We start from the raw sequence: 12,323 nt of genomic DNA, 5'->3' as shown, positions 1-12,323 counted from the left end.
TCACTTGCCAGAAACCCTGTGAGGTGCAATTGTTCTCTGTTATGTAAAACTTTGAGCGGTAATTCTGCTCACACTGGCGGGACTGATTTACTTTGTCTCAAGAACTTGACTCATGTACCTGATCAACAAAAAAACAGCAGTAGCAGCTAGGTCAGGCAGTTCAGCTGTGAACTGTGGTCAATTGAAAACATGACCACAAATGCAGAGAAGTGCGCAGTTTGTTTCCCTGAACTTTTGTACTCTAGATGCAGCTAAGACAAAGATTGTATTGTTTTCCTTGTCCGGCAGTGGAGGTTATCAGTCCCCTGGCTGTTCAACCCAGTCATGTATAGCATTTATTATTTAGCTATATGTCTGAAGTAACTGTTAATAACTGAGGGAGCATGTTAAATTTTACCCAGATAACTTTGCTCAGTCAGGCTCATACTTTATCAGACATGAAAAGCCCAAACCTTCCAGAGGCTTGGGTTAGATAGTTGGCCATTTACTTAAAATGTCAACAGGTTTTAGAATTATTTAAATTCCTTCACTTTCCCTCATTTTGCTTCCAAAGATTTGATATCATCAGAGATAACCTGGATGATTTACATGCTCCTCAATCAAATTTTCCTTTGCTGTACCTGGTTCAGTAGAATTTACTCAGCTGCAACAACTCCTTTGATCAGGTCTTTTATATGTCAATTTGGAAATGCCTTTTTAAAAATAGCGCTATATACGCTCCTGTTTTAAACTTCTGTCATTGTTATTGCTCTTACGTTCTGAAAGTTATTTAATTACGTGCTACATTGATTGAAGGGCATGTTTTTAAAAACAGCACAAATCCCCAATTCAATTTTGTGTTTTTTTTTAATCAGAATATCATTGCTAATAATTTCAATGCTGTGTGCTTAAGTATACATTGGATGTCAAATACATGAAGTTATCATTCCATTCATATAACTGCTATACACCCTGGTAGCTCATTATGTTGTTTCACTTTAATTTGATTAAGAGATGAAGATTAGAGCATGTCATAATCATGTGATGAATTTCAGTGCAACATTTAACATACAACAGCAATACTATGTTATTGTGGTTTCCCTTAATTACTTTGGAGGGTCATGGGCTGAAGGTCAAGGTGGCCGAAGGGATTTTAAACTCCAATTCTGTCTGGAATCTACACAAGAACAAAACATTGGTACCTTAGCATTTAAACCTTTGTGATCGATTTTAACGAACAAGGTACAGTATTGTGGTGATCACCAAGTGGATTATGTTTTAAAGGGTCAGTGGTCAAAAGTGAAGGTCACAAAAATTATTTTCTTTGTGGCTCAAATCTAGCTCAATACACTACTTCAAAAACATTTGATACCTTGAAGACTGACTGAAACTTAAGAATGATTTTGAAGGAAAGAAACAGATGGCAATAATGCTCACACAAGACATCTCCTGGTATAATCTGAGTTAGTGCAAGTTGATTTGTGAGCCTTGATTTTTATTGTATTCTTCAGTCATTTATTTGTAGGTGGCTTTTCTTCCCGCCCCCCCCCCCCCCCCCCCCAAAAAGAAAAATCAAAGCTGCACAAGATGTTTAGTTTTTCCATTATTATTTTACAGTATTACCCAGTTACATGGATCTAACAACATCTTCAGCTTTTATCTGGATTGCATGGTAACCTAGTAGTTCTAATCTGCTGCACCCTAAATTGGAGAAACATATATTCTGACCAGCAATTTTCCACACCGCTCAAGTTCCTATTTTTCGGTGTGCTGTTGAGTGATGTAAGCAAAGGCCAGGCACTTGTCACTTGTCTATTAGAAGGAAGAGAAGTCATGTTGAGGTAGAGTAGTGCATCTCCTTGTGACCATTTACAGAGGAACATTAGTAGAGGTCACGGTCACCTAGCTAGCTTCTTGCCTGGGGATAAGATAAATGCCTCATTTGTAACAAAATACGTGCATCACTTCAACCTTTTTTAAAAAAAGATGCTGTTTTTGGGCCATTCCACTGTACTTTGTAAAATGAGAATAGGCTATTCCCAATAGGCTGCCCAGGAAAACATCAGCTTTTTCCAGTAAAGAACCATCTGATTCCCACGTCTTAGTGCAGCAATTGATATCACCTTTCTCTATGTGAATGTCAACCTCTTTCACCATCTGGTAAATACCCAATGCAACAGATTAATTAAAACATAATTACTTTAAATGACATAGGAGCACAGCAGTTAACATGCCTGCTTCACTGACTCCGACAGGTTGTAGATCCAGCATCAGCTGATGCTAAGATGAAATTGTTACTAATCCATTGGATGTTTCGAGAATGAAAATACTGGGAAAATTACTGGAAGCCTCAAATGCCCCCAAATGAAACTTCTCAGCTTGAATGTTTTGCATATCCTTTTTTTTAGTATCTAATTGTGGCTATGTAAAACGACCAAAAGGAACTGTTCAGCTGAAGTCCAAAAATGTAATATTTATTTGATTGTGGACCTTGAAATTCAAAGGAGGAGTGAGAGCAGAGTGATTTTTTTTTGCATGTGCAGATCTCCATGTGGTGAGTTACGTTTCTTCACTGGGAGGGGAAGAGATCATTCCATTGCTTCACACTTGCCTGAAGTGGTGTTGGCAGAGACCTGGCAATGGGTAACCTCCAGTGATACCTTCCTTTGACAGTAACAGTGGGAACTCGCCATGTAGTGAATAGTAGGTATGACCACTGTCCTTCCACTGTTTGGAACGGCAGAAACATTTGTTGTAAGTCACTTAATCCCTGGTTTTCTTAGAAAAATAACATTTCTTCAGTTTTCTTTGGCATTGGACCATAGGGACCCGAGTAGGAGTGGTGCATGTTGTTAAAAAACAATAAGGAGTTCACCCCCTTCCCTGTTTTGCTGCCAATTTCCATCCACTCATTGCCAGGTGCCCCACTCCATTGCCTCACCCATTCTTCACAGGACCTGAGACAGTGCGATTTAACCAGGCATGTTTACTGGATAGTGAACAGGAGCTGGAATCCTATTGTATCCTCACTTAACATCCACACATGTTCACTGGATAGTAACCAGAAGCAGGAATCCTGACAATTATCCCCTCCTCATCCCATGGACATTAGGACATGTCAGAATCAATGTTCCCTGTAAACTGTGCTTTGTTCTGCACGGCTTTTTAAAAAAATGCACGGTCCCTTTAAATTTCTGCGCCACCACGGTATCTACAATGTAAAAGCCAGCGAGCGGCCTGCACGGGTCCTTTGAGATTACTGCGTGGCTGCGCACCTTAGGGGGAACATTGGTCATAGTGCCCCTACTGCTGCCCAGGCTGAGATCAGTGAGAGAGAAAGAACTTGCATTTACTTTCATAGCAATCTCAGCACAGTGTGGGTATTGGATCTAATACGTTACTAGTCCATATGATACAACTATTCAATGGATTAACCAAATGAGCCATCAGGAGAACAAAAGTGAATGACAACATAGGACTTGAAAGTATTCGGTTTCATGCGTCTGGCACTTGTAGATTGGTGGAAAATAAACTGTGCAGTATGGAATATTAGAAATTACACTTGGGGCTGGCGTGATGTTGTAACATGCTGTGGCATTGTGAGCAGGACATGCATTTGTGTCCATGATTCCTCACTTGGTTCTTCCTTATCTCACTTGTGCTATCATAGGCATGTAGTGAGAATGACATCACATTGGCAAAGGCTGTGAGCAGACAAGCTTCCTGCTATTTATCTCAGTTTGCAAGGTAGGGAAGACAACCTAAGAAGAAAATGTTTGCATGAAGCTGTAAACTGTTTTTGTTTCTAACCTCTAACTCTTTTTTTGATTATCTTAAATGTGTGCCCTCTTATTATTGCTGACCAATGGAAACAGCCACTATTTATAATACATCTTATAATAATCCTTCATTATAAAAAAAAAAAAATTCTATTAGATTATCCCTTAATCTATTGAGCTTTAGCAGAAAAAGCCCTAACTTCTCAGGTCTGTCCTAATAACTATAACTATAATCCCTCATTCCTAGTAAAAGCCTAGTGATCTATGCTGCACCTTTTCCATTGTTTGTATATCATTTCTATAATGGAATTCTCAAAACTATACACTGTACTGCAATTGCAGCCTAAGTAAGGTCTTGAACCTTTTTACTTTTGTAAGGATTTGTTGGCTTTTTTGGAGGCTTATGTGCTTGCACTGCCACCTTTAAGGACACGTGTTTCCCTTCTTCTACTTCATTTAAAAGTTTACCATTTGAGATGTTTTTTCCTTCCTATATTCTAACTTCTAAAATGTATTACTTCACATTTTTCAACATTGAACTGCATCTGCCACCTATATTTTTTGAATTCATTCACAGGATGTGGATGTCGCTGGCAAGGCCAGCATTTATTGCCCATTTCTAATTGCCTCTGAGAAGGTGGTGGTGAGCCGCCTTCTTGAACCTCTGCAGTTGGTGTGGTGAAGGTACTCCCACAGTGCTGTTTGGTAGGGAGTGATGTAAAAAGACTACTGAGTACTTGGTTTGAGTATAAAACAAGGCTTTAATCAACTGTTTCAAAACAATGAGATTTCTAGTTACATCACTAGTTCCTGGTTACAGAAACATCCTGAGCAAGCTGGGCCCACGCCCGAGTATTTATACTCCTTGGACGGCGCCACCAGCTCGCCGCCCAGTGTTACTTCATGAGTCATGATAAGATTCATGACATCCTTCCTGCCTGAAAGTTTTGGAAGTCAGACGACTTCCTTCTAGTGGATTAGGCGGACCACGAATAGGCGCAGTCTTTTAGATCTTCGCTTGTGGCTGGAAGGCACGTCTCCTCGGACCATGTCTTGGTCCCTGGATCGCTTGGTCCGTACTGGTAGATCGACGGGGCCCGTGTCGCCTTGATCGACCTGCGGAAGACTGGGGAGATCGTGACTCCGGGTGCGGGTCCCCACAGGCACAGAGTTGGCGTCATCTTGGTTGGTAGCCGGGGATTGACCGGCCTCATGGCTTCGGGTGGCCATCCCATGGGAAGCGCTCGGCTCCCTGAGTTGATCCGGTGGAGTAGCCGGCAGATTCCTTGATGTCCCAGGTAGGGCGTCATCCTCAAAAGAGCGCAGAGCGTCGGTATCATTACCATTGGGTTCCTCTACCAATTGAGTCCGTGGGACTGGTTGGACAGGGAGCTAGATCTTGGAGTGAAACGGTGGACTCCCGGCCATCAGGGTACCGCACGTGCGCGTAAGTGGGATTAACGTCCTTTAGTTCCACCTCGTCGACGTGGGGATCGTTTTTGGAAGATTGGACAAATCTTCGGAGCAGCAAGGGGCTGGGAGCTGCCAACCATGACAGTAGGGACATCCCATGAGTGGAGCGATGCTGGAACCTGAAGAATCGCTCGTGAGGAGTGACATTGGTGGACGTAGAAAGAAGAGACCTGATGGAATACAACGCATCAGGGAGCATAGTTTCCCACTGCTGGTCTGGTAGGTTGCGTGACCTCAGTGCAAGACGAACAGCGTTCCAAGTGATAGTGTTTTATCTCTCAACCTGTCCGTTACCGATGGGATGATACGGTGTCGTTTTGCTTGTGGTGATTCCCCGTTGGGAAAGATAACTTTTGAGTTCGCTTGACATGAAGGAGGTACCCTGATCAGAGTGGATGAAATTGGCCGTACCGCAAAGGGAGAAGACCTGATCGAGGCATTTGATCACTGTGGAAATAAGCATATTGGGACAGGGGAAAGCAAAGAGAAAGCGTGAATATTCGTCCACAATAGTAAGTAAGTAGGTGTTTCGCGTTGAAGAAGGCAATGGCCCTTTAAAGTCAATGCTGAGTCGCTGCATAGCGTGTATGAGCGAGCCATCTGATGGACGGAAGAATTGCGGTTTTAATTACGCACAGATTCTACAGGTGGAGCAAGTTCTTTTCACAACTTCCGTAGAAAATGGGAGATTTTTAGATCACACAAGGTGCAACATACGGGTAATGCCAGAATGGCATAAGTCAGTATGAAGGTCTGCAAGAGTCGAAGTTGACATAGAAGAGCAGAATGCACGCGTGAGGGTATGCGGGGCCACATTCTCTTTGTCGGGTCGATAATGTATGGTGCAGCCAAAGGCGGCCAATTCCATCCTCCAGGGTTGTATTTTGTTATTCTTGATCTTAGTGTGTTTCCGGTTATCCAGCATAAAGGCCACAGAGCGCTAATCGGTTATAAGCGTGAAATGGCGACGAGCAAGAAAATGACTCCATTTACGTACTGCTTCGATGATAGCCGTAGCCTCCTTCTCGACAGGAGGATAATGAAGCTCGCTACCCTGCAAAGTTCTGGACAGAAATGCAACAGGTCGACCACCTTGATTCAAGGTAGCCGAGATCGCCACATCCGATGCATCGCACTCGACCACGAAAGGGAGATTTTCATCGATGGAACGAAGCGTGGCTTTTTCCAGTTGTCGTTTGAGGAGGTTGAAAGCTGAAATAGCCGTTGCCTCCAATGGAAATGACTTCGCGTGAAGCAGGGGCTGGATCTTGTCGGAGAAGTGGGGTATCCACTTCGCAAAATAGACGAACATGCCGAGTGCCCGACGAAGAGAGCCGAAATTCGTTGGGGGAGGGAGCTCCTGAAGCGGACGAAGTCGCTCCGGATCCGGTTTGATGACACCGTTGCCCACACAATAGCCAAGGATGTTGACTGATGGTACTGATTTCACAGATTTGGACTCATTTAAGGTTAAGTTGCGACGACGGAGAACATCAAAAAATTTCTGGAGGTTGGCATCATGCTCCTTCTGGTCATGACCAGCAATGGTGATATTATCCAGATATGGAAAAGTGTCCGTTAAGTTCTCCTGTTTGACTAGGCTATCCATTGCCCGTTGAAAGACGGCCACCCCATTGGTGACCCCAAATGGAAGGCGACAAAACTGATAAAGCCGACCATTGGCCTCAAAGGCCGTATACTTTTTGTCAGAGTCCTTTAACGGTACTTGATGGTATGTGCTCTTTAAATCAAAAGTTGAAAATACCTTGTAGTTGGCAAGGTTATTGACCATGTCATCAATGCGTGGTAGTGGGCAGGCATCCAGGTCAGTATACTGGTTAATAGTTTGTGAGTAATCGATGCATAGACGTTTCTTGTGTTGCTTCAGAGGATTTTTAACAACGACGACTCGAGCCCGCCAGGAAGATGAACATGGCTCAATGATACCGTCAGCTAGAAGGCGAGAGATTTCTGCCTCGATAAAGGATCAATCATCTTGGCTGAAACGTCGTGATTTAGTGACTATGGGCTTACATCGGGGGGAAAGATTGGCAAACAAGGAGGGCTCTTCGAGCGAAGCCGCCGAAAGCGCACAAAACTGTACTTTGGAAATACAGGAAACTTTGGTTTATCTGGAGGCTGTATGTCCGGAAACCTCGATCTAACGCAGAAATCAGCAGCCGTTTTGGTTAGGTTTTTTTTCTTCTCCTAGCATTTTTTTAACAGTCAGGCTCTGGAAGCGTCTCTGTAGCTTAGCAACAGCTTCAGAGACGCTTCCAAGGTATGGGCCGAGTGTTTACAAGCTGTTGCTAAGCAACAGTGTTTGGTGTCAGATATGAAGATGAAAACCTCCGTATCCTTCAACATTAGCGCTGGTCTATCCGGAAGTTTTGATAGATCAGCAGCAGCTCGGTCCCGTCGGTGCCGGATATCGCAAAGTTTCCTATAGTAAGCTCCGGCTTTGACCCTCCAAACTCAAAAGTGAGTCTTTTGTGTTGTTTCTGGAAATCCTGTCCCAGGAGCACATTACTGCATAGGTTTTTGAGCACCCCGAGCCGGGTGGAGAAATAAGTGCAGCCATTGAGAATAAGTTCGACAAGACAAAAGCCGGAAGAGTTGGTGGTCAGTGTTGTCAGAGCCATTGCAATTTCCCTGTCCGAGTGGTAAATACGCAGTTTTAACTTACTAACAGCCCGCTCGCTAATGAAGCTGTCAGAGCTGCATGAGTCGATTAGTGCACTCAAAATGTGTCCGTTTACCAAAACCTTCCTGGCTGCATGGGACAGACTTTGGGGAAAAACAGCTGTGATGGGAGGAGGGGCAGTTTTACCCTTGACAGCTGTAACCTTAGTAGTGGTTCTTGGGGGAAGAGCAGTTTTATAGATAGCAGCTGTAACCTTAGTAGTGGCTCTTGGGGGAGGAGCAGTTTTATAGATAGTAGCTGCAAAACTAACAGGGGCTCTCAACCGGTATACCTTAGAAAAGTAGCCTTTCTTACGAACAGAGGCTCTTGACTGGCATACCTTAGAAAAGTGACCTTTCTTACTGCAATGATTGCAGGTTGCGTTAGGAGCAGGACAAAATTTCCTATAGTGGAATGCACCTCCACAGAAGAAACACTTCCTTCCAGAATGACAAGATGCCGCTAGGGCAGGGTCGTCATCAGTGAAGGCTTCTAGGGTAGGGTTGTCATCCACTAGATTAGAGTCATCATCAGTGAGGGCTTCCACCCGAGACCTATCGAAGGAGTCATTAAAGGTGATAGTAGCAGCCTGTGCACGTGGTAAAAGATAGGTATCTGCATTCCTCTTTGCTAAGTCCAGGGAACATGCCTGGTCATAGGCAGCCTGTAACTCGAGGGTTTTATTCTCCAACAGACACTGGCGTATGAAAGGAGACGTAATTCCGTTAATAAAAGAATCACAAATTAGCTCCTCCTGGTACTGCTCAGCTATGACAGCTTTAAGATTACAATCCTTGCTAAGCCTGCGAAGCTTTTGAAGGAATTTGTCCAGTGATTCCCTGGGTTGTTGTCGAGTAGTGGCCAGTAGATGCCGAGCAAAAATTTCGTTTGGGGCCTTAACATATAGTCGCTGTAATATTAGGATAGCGGAATCATAGTCTACACAGTCTTCGATATAGTCAAACACATGAGGAGATACATAATTGGCAAGTATCTCTAGTTTATCTGGAACATTCTCACCACACACCCTGAGGAAGTTGCTGAAAGTACGATACCAGTGTTTCCATACCTTAGCAGTTGTAGGTGAATTCGGGTCCAGGTCGAGATGGGCGGGTCTGAGTAGTTTGTCCATGATGGATTGATTATTACGTCGGAGTTCCCTTCTACAGTTGAAGTCGTAGCTGGCTGTTCCTGTTCCTGAAATTACTCAGAGCGTGGAGCCGATACACAGTTGATTAAACTGATGTAAAAAGACTACTGAGCACTTGGTTTGAGTATAAAACAAGGCTTTAATCAACTGTTTCAAAACCATGAGATTACTAGTTACATCACTAGTTCCTGGTTACAGAAACATCCTGAGCAAGCTGGGCCCACGCCCGAGTATTTATACTCCTTGGTTGGCTCCACCAGCTGGCCGCCCAGTGTTACTTCATGAGTCATGATAAGATTCATGACAGGGAGTTCCAGGATTTTGACCCAGTGACGATGAAGGATTGGCGATATATTTCCAACTCAGGATGGTATGTGACTTGGAGGGGAACTTGGAGGTGGTGGTGTTCTCATGTGCCTGCTGCCCTTGTCCTTCTATGTGGTAGTGGTCGTGGGTTTGGGAGGTGCTTTCAAAGAAACCTTGGCGAGTTGCTGCAGTGCATCTTATAGATGGTACACAATGCAGCCATGGTGCGCCAGCTACGCTCCTCATTGAACCAGGGTTGGTCCTCTGGCTTGATGGTAATAGTAGAGTGAGGGATATGCCGGGCTATGAGGTTACAGATTGTGGTGGAATACAATGCTGCTGATGATGGCTCAGAGTGCCTCGTGGAGGCCCAGTTTTGAGCTGCTAGATCTGTTCTGAATCTATTCCATTTAGCACCGTGGTCGTGTCACACAAAATGATGGAGGGTGTCCTCAGTGTGAAGACAAAGACTGTGCGGTGGTCACTCCTACCAATACTGGCAAGGACAGATGCATCTGCAACAAATAGATTGGTGAAGAGGAGGTCAAGTAAGTTATTCCCTCGTGTTGGTTCTCTCACCAGCTGCCGCAGGCCCAGTCTGGCAGCTATGTCCTTCAGGACTCGGCCAGCTCGGTCAGTAGTGGTGGTGCTACCCAGCCAGTCTTGGTGATGGACATTGTAATTCCCCCACCCAGAGTACATTCTGTGCCCTTGCTGCCCTCAGTGCTTCTTCCAAGTGGTGTTCATCATGGAGGAGTACTGATTCAGCAGCTCAGGGAGGGCGGTCGGTGGTAATCAGCAGGAGGTTTTCTTGCCCATGTTTGACCTGATGCCATGAGACTTCATGGGATCCGGAGTCAATGTTGAGCACTCTCAGGGCCACCCCCTCCTGACTGTATACCGCTGTGCCACCATCTCTGGTGGGTCTGTCCTGCCGGTGGGACAGGACAGGGATGGTGATGGAGGAGTCTGGGACGTTAGCTGAAAGGTATGATTCTGTGCCAGGCTATTGCTTGACTAGTCTGTGGGACAGCACTCCCAATTTTGGCACAAGTCCCCAGATGTTAGTGAGGAGGACTTTGCAGGGTTGACTGGGCTGAATGCTTCTTTGACGTATCCGAATAACATGCCTAGGTTGAAACCAAGTGGCCTGTTCGGTTTTATTCTCATTATGCTTTTTCGTAGAGATTTGATACAACTGAGTGGCTTGCTAGGCCATTTCAGAGGTCAGTTAGGAGCCAATTCAATTGCTGTGGGTCTGGAGTAACGTATAGGCCAGACCGGGTAAGGACGGCAGCAAGGGCACAGAATGTACTCTGGGTGGGGCACTACAATGTCCATCACCAAGAATGGCTGGATAGTTCCACTACTGGACTAAAGGACATTAGTGAACCCGATGGGTTTTACAACAATTCAGTACTTTCATGGTCACCATTACTAGCTTTTTATTCCAGATTTATTTAATTAACTGAATTTAAATTTCCCAGCTTTCGTGGTGGGATTTGAAACTTAACACTAACATTTTTTTCATACACCCATGTGCATACCCTTGTGCATCTACTTTTGTGTCTTTTTTCTTTTCCGGGTGCAGCCTCTGTGGCTTCAGCAGAATTTACCCAGTGTCCTGCGCACTCCGGCGAGGAGTCTCCACTGCTGTCCCTGTGAACACCATCTGCTCTTGCTCACTTGTGAAGTGTGAGACACCAACTGACAACACTACTCTATGTTGCACAGGACCCACCGAGGTGTGCGTATCTGTGCTGATGCTGGGTGCGCTTGGGTCTGCTGATGGTGCTGGAGGTTCCTTTGAAGAGTCGTCTTCCTCCTCCGGCTGGACAGTGGCGGGGGGCACTTGATGGACCTATGGGAGAGTAAAGAGATAATTTAGATGTGTTATATTATGAATCGGCAACGTTACCAATGTGCACATGATGAAAATTCACTGGCTGCTGACATCAGTCATCATATGAGTGACTGCTGTATACCATGTGACTGTATGAGATGTAATTCTGTCACCAGTTTGCTGGGATGTCTCCGTCTCCCACCGCCAGCAGCTCTGCTATTGCGATATCTCCAGGGTCGTCTCCTCTGCTGGAGTCAGTTGCGTGAATACTGAAGGGCCACCTCCGGTTCTCTGCCTCTCCCGTGTTCCGGGCTCTTTTCTCCTGCAAGGAGGGAAAAAAGAGAAGTTTGAGTGAGAGTGATGGAATGAGTGTAAGGAATGGATGGGTTACATCTATAGAGGGTAACTATGAGGGAGTGGGAGACAATGCCAAATGGCCTCCTTTGGTGGTGCTGCTTGCGATAATTGCATTAGGATGAGGGTGAGTCAGTGGTGGTTAGTCAGATGGGTTGTGAGTATGTACATAGAGAGAAGGATGGGTGGACCTGGAAGGTATGTTGGTGTGAGGAATGATGTGCAGGAGTACGTTTGGGAAGGCAGAGTGACAGGCACATCAGGATGAAGGTGAGTGTGGCTTTGCACTCACCTTTCCTGACCTCATGAGATCATTGAATTGTTTTCTGCACTGGACCCAGAGCCTCCTGACCACATCCCTGCTTCTAACCTTCTCTGCTATATCCAACCAGGCCCTTTTGGTGTCTTTGGTAGGTCTCTTGTGCCTAACAGGGAACAGGATCTCCCTACATGCTCTCACTGCCTCCATCAGAATATACAGGGATGGATCAGTAAATCTGGGTGCAGCCCTCTGCATCATTTAAAGTTTGGAACAGCACTCAGACCTACTCAGGGATGAAATCCGAAAGGACTTTCACTGCCACTCACTATCCACGGATTCCTGCTGGAACTGCATGTGTGCAGGCCACAGCTGACGATAGAATTCAGCTTGGATGTGAAGCTGTCCAGGGTCAAATCTCCTGTTAGCACTCGCTGTCCAGACTTTCACATGAAGCAAGGTGACTTGGGTGACATACTGGAGGGGTGCTGGTGCCG

The sequence above is a fragment of the Somniosus microcephalus genome, chromosome 5 (genome assembly GCF_052327205.1).
Source record: "Somniosus microcephalus isolate GS21.2 chromosome 5, FLI_Smic_1.0, whole genome shotgun sequence".
NCBI lineage: Eukaryota > Metazoa > Chordata > Chondrichthyes > Squaliformes > Somniosidae > Somniosus > Somniosus microcephalus.
The sequence above is the reverse complement of the archived record's forward strand: the minus strand, read 5'-3'. Positions refer to the sequence as shown.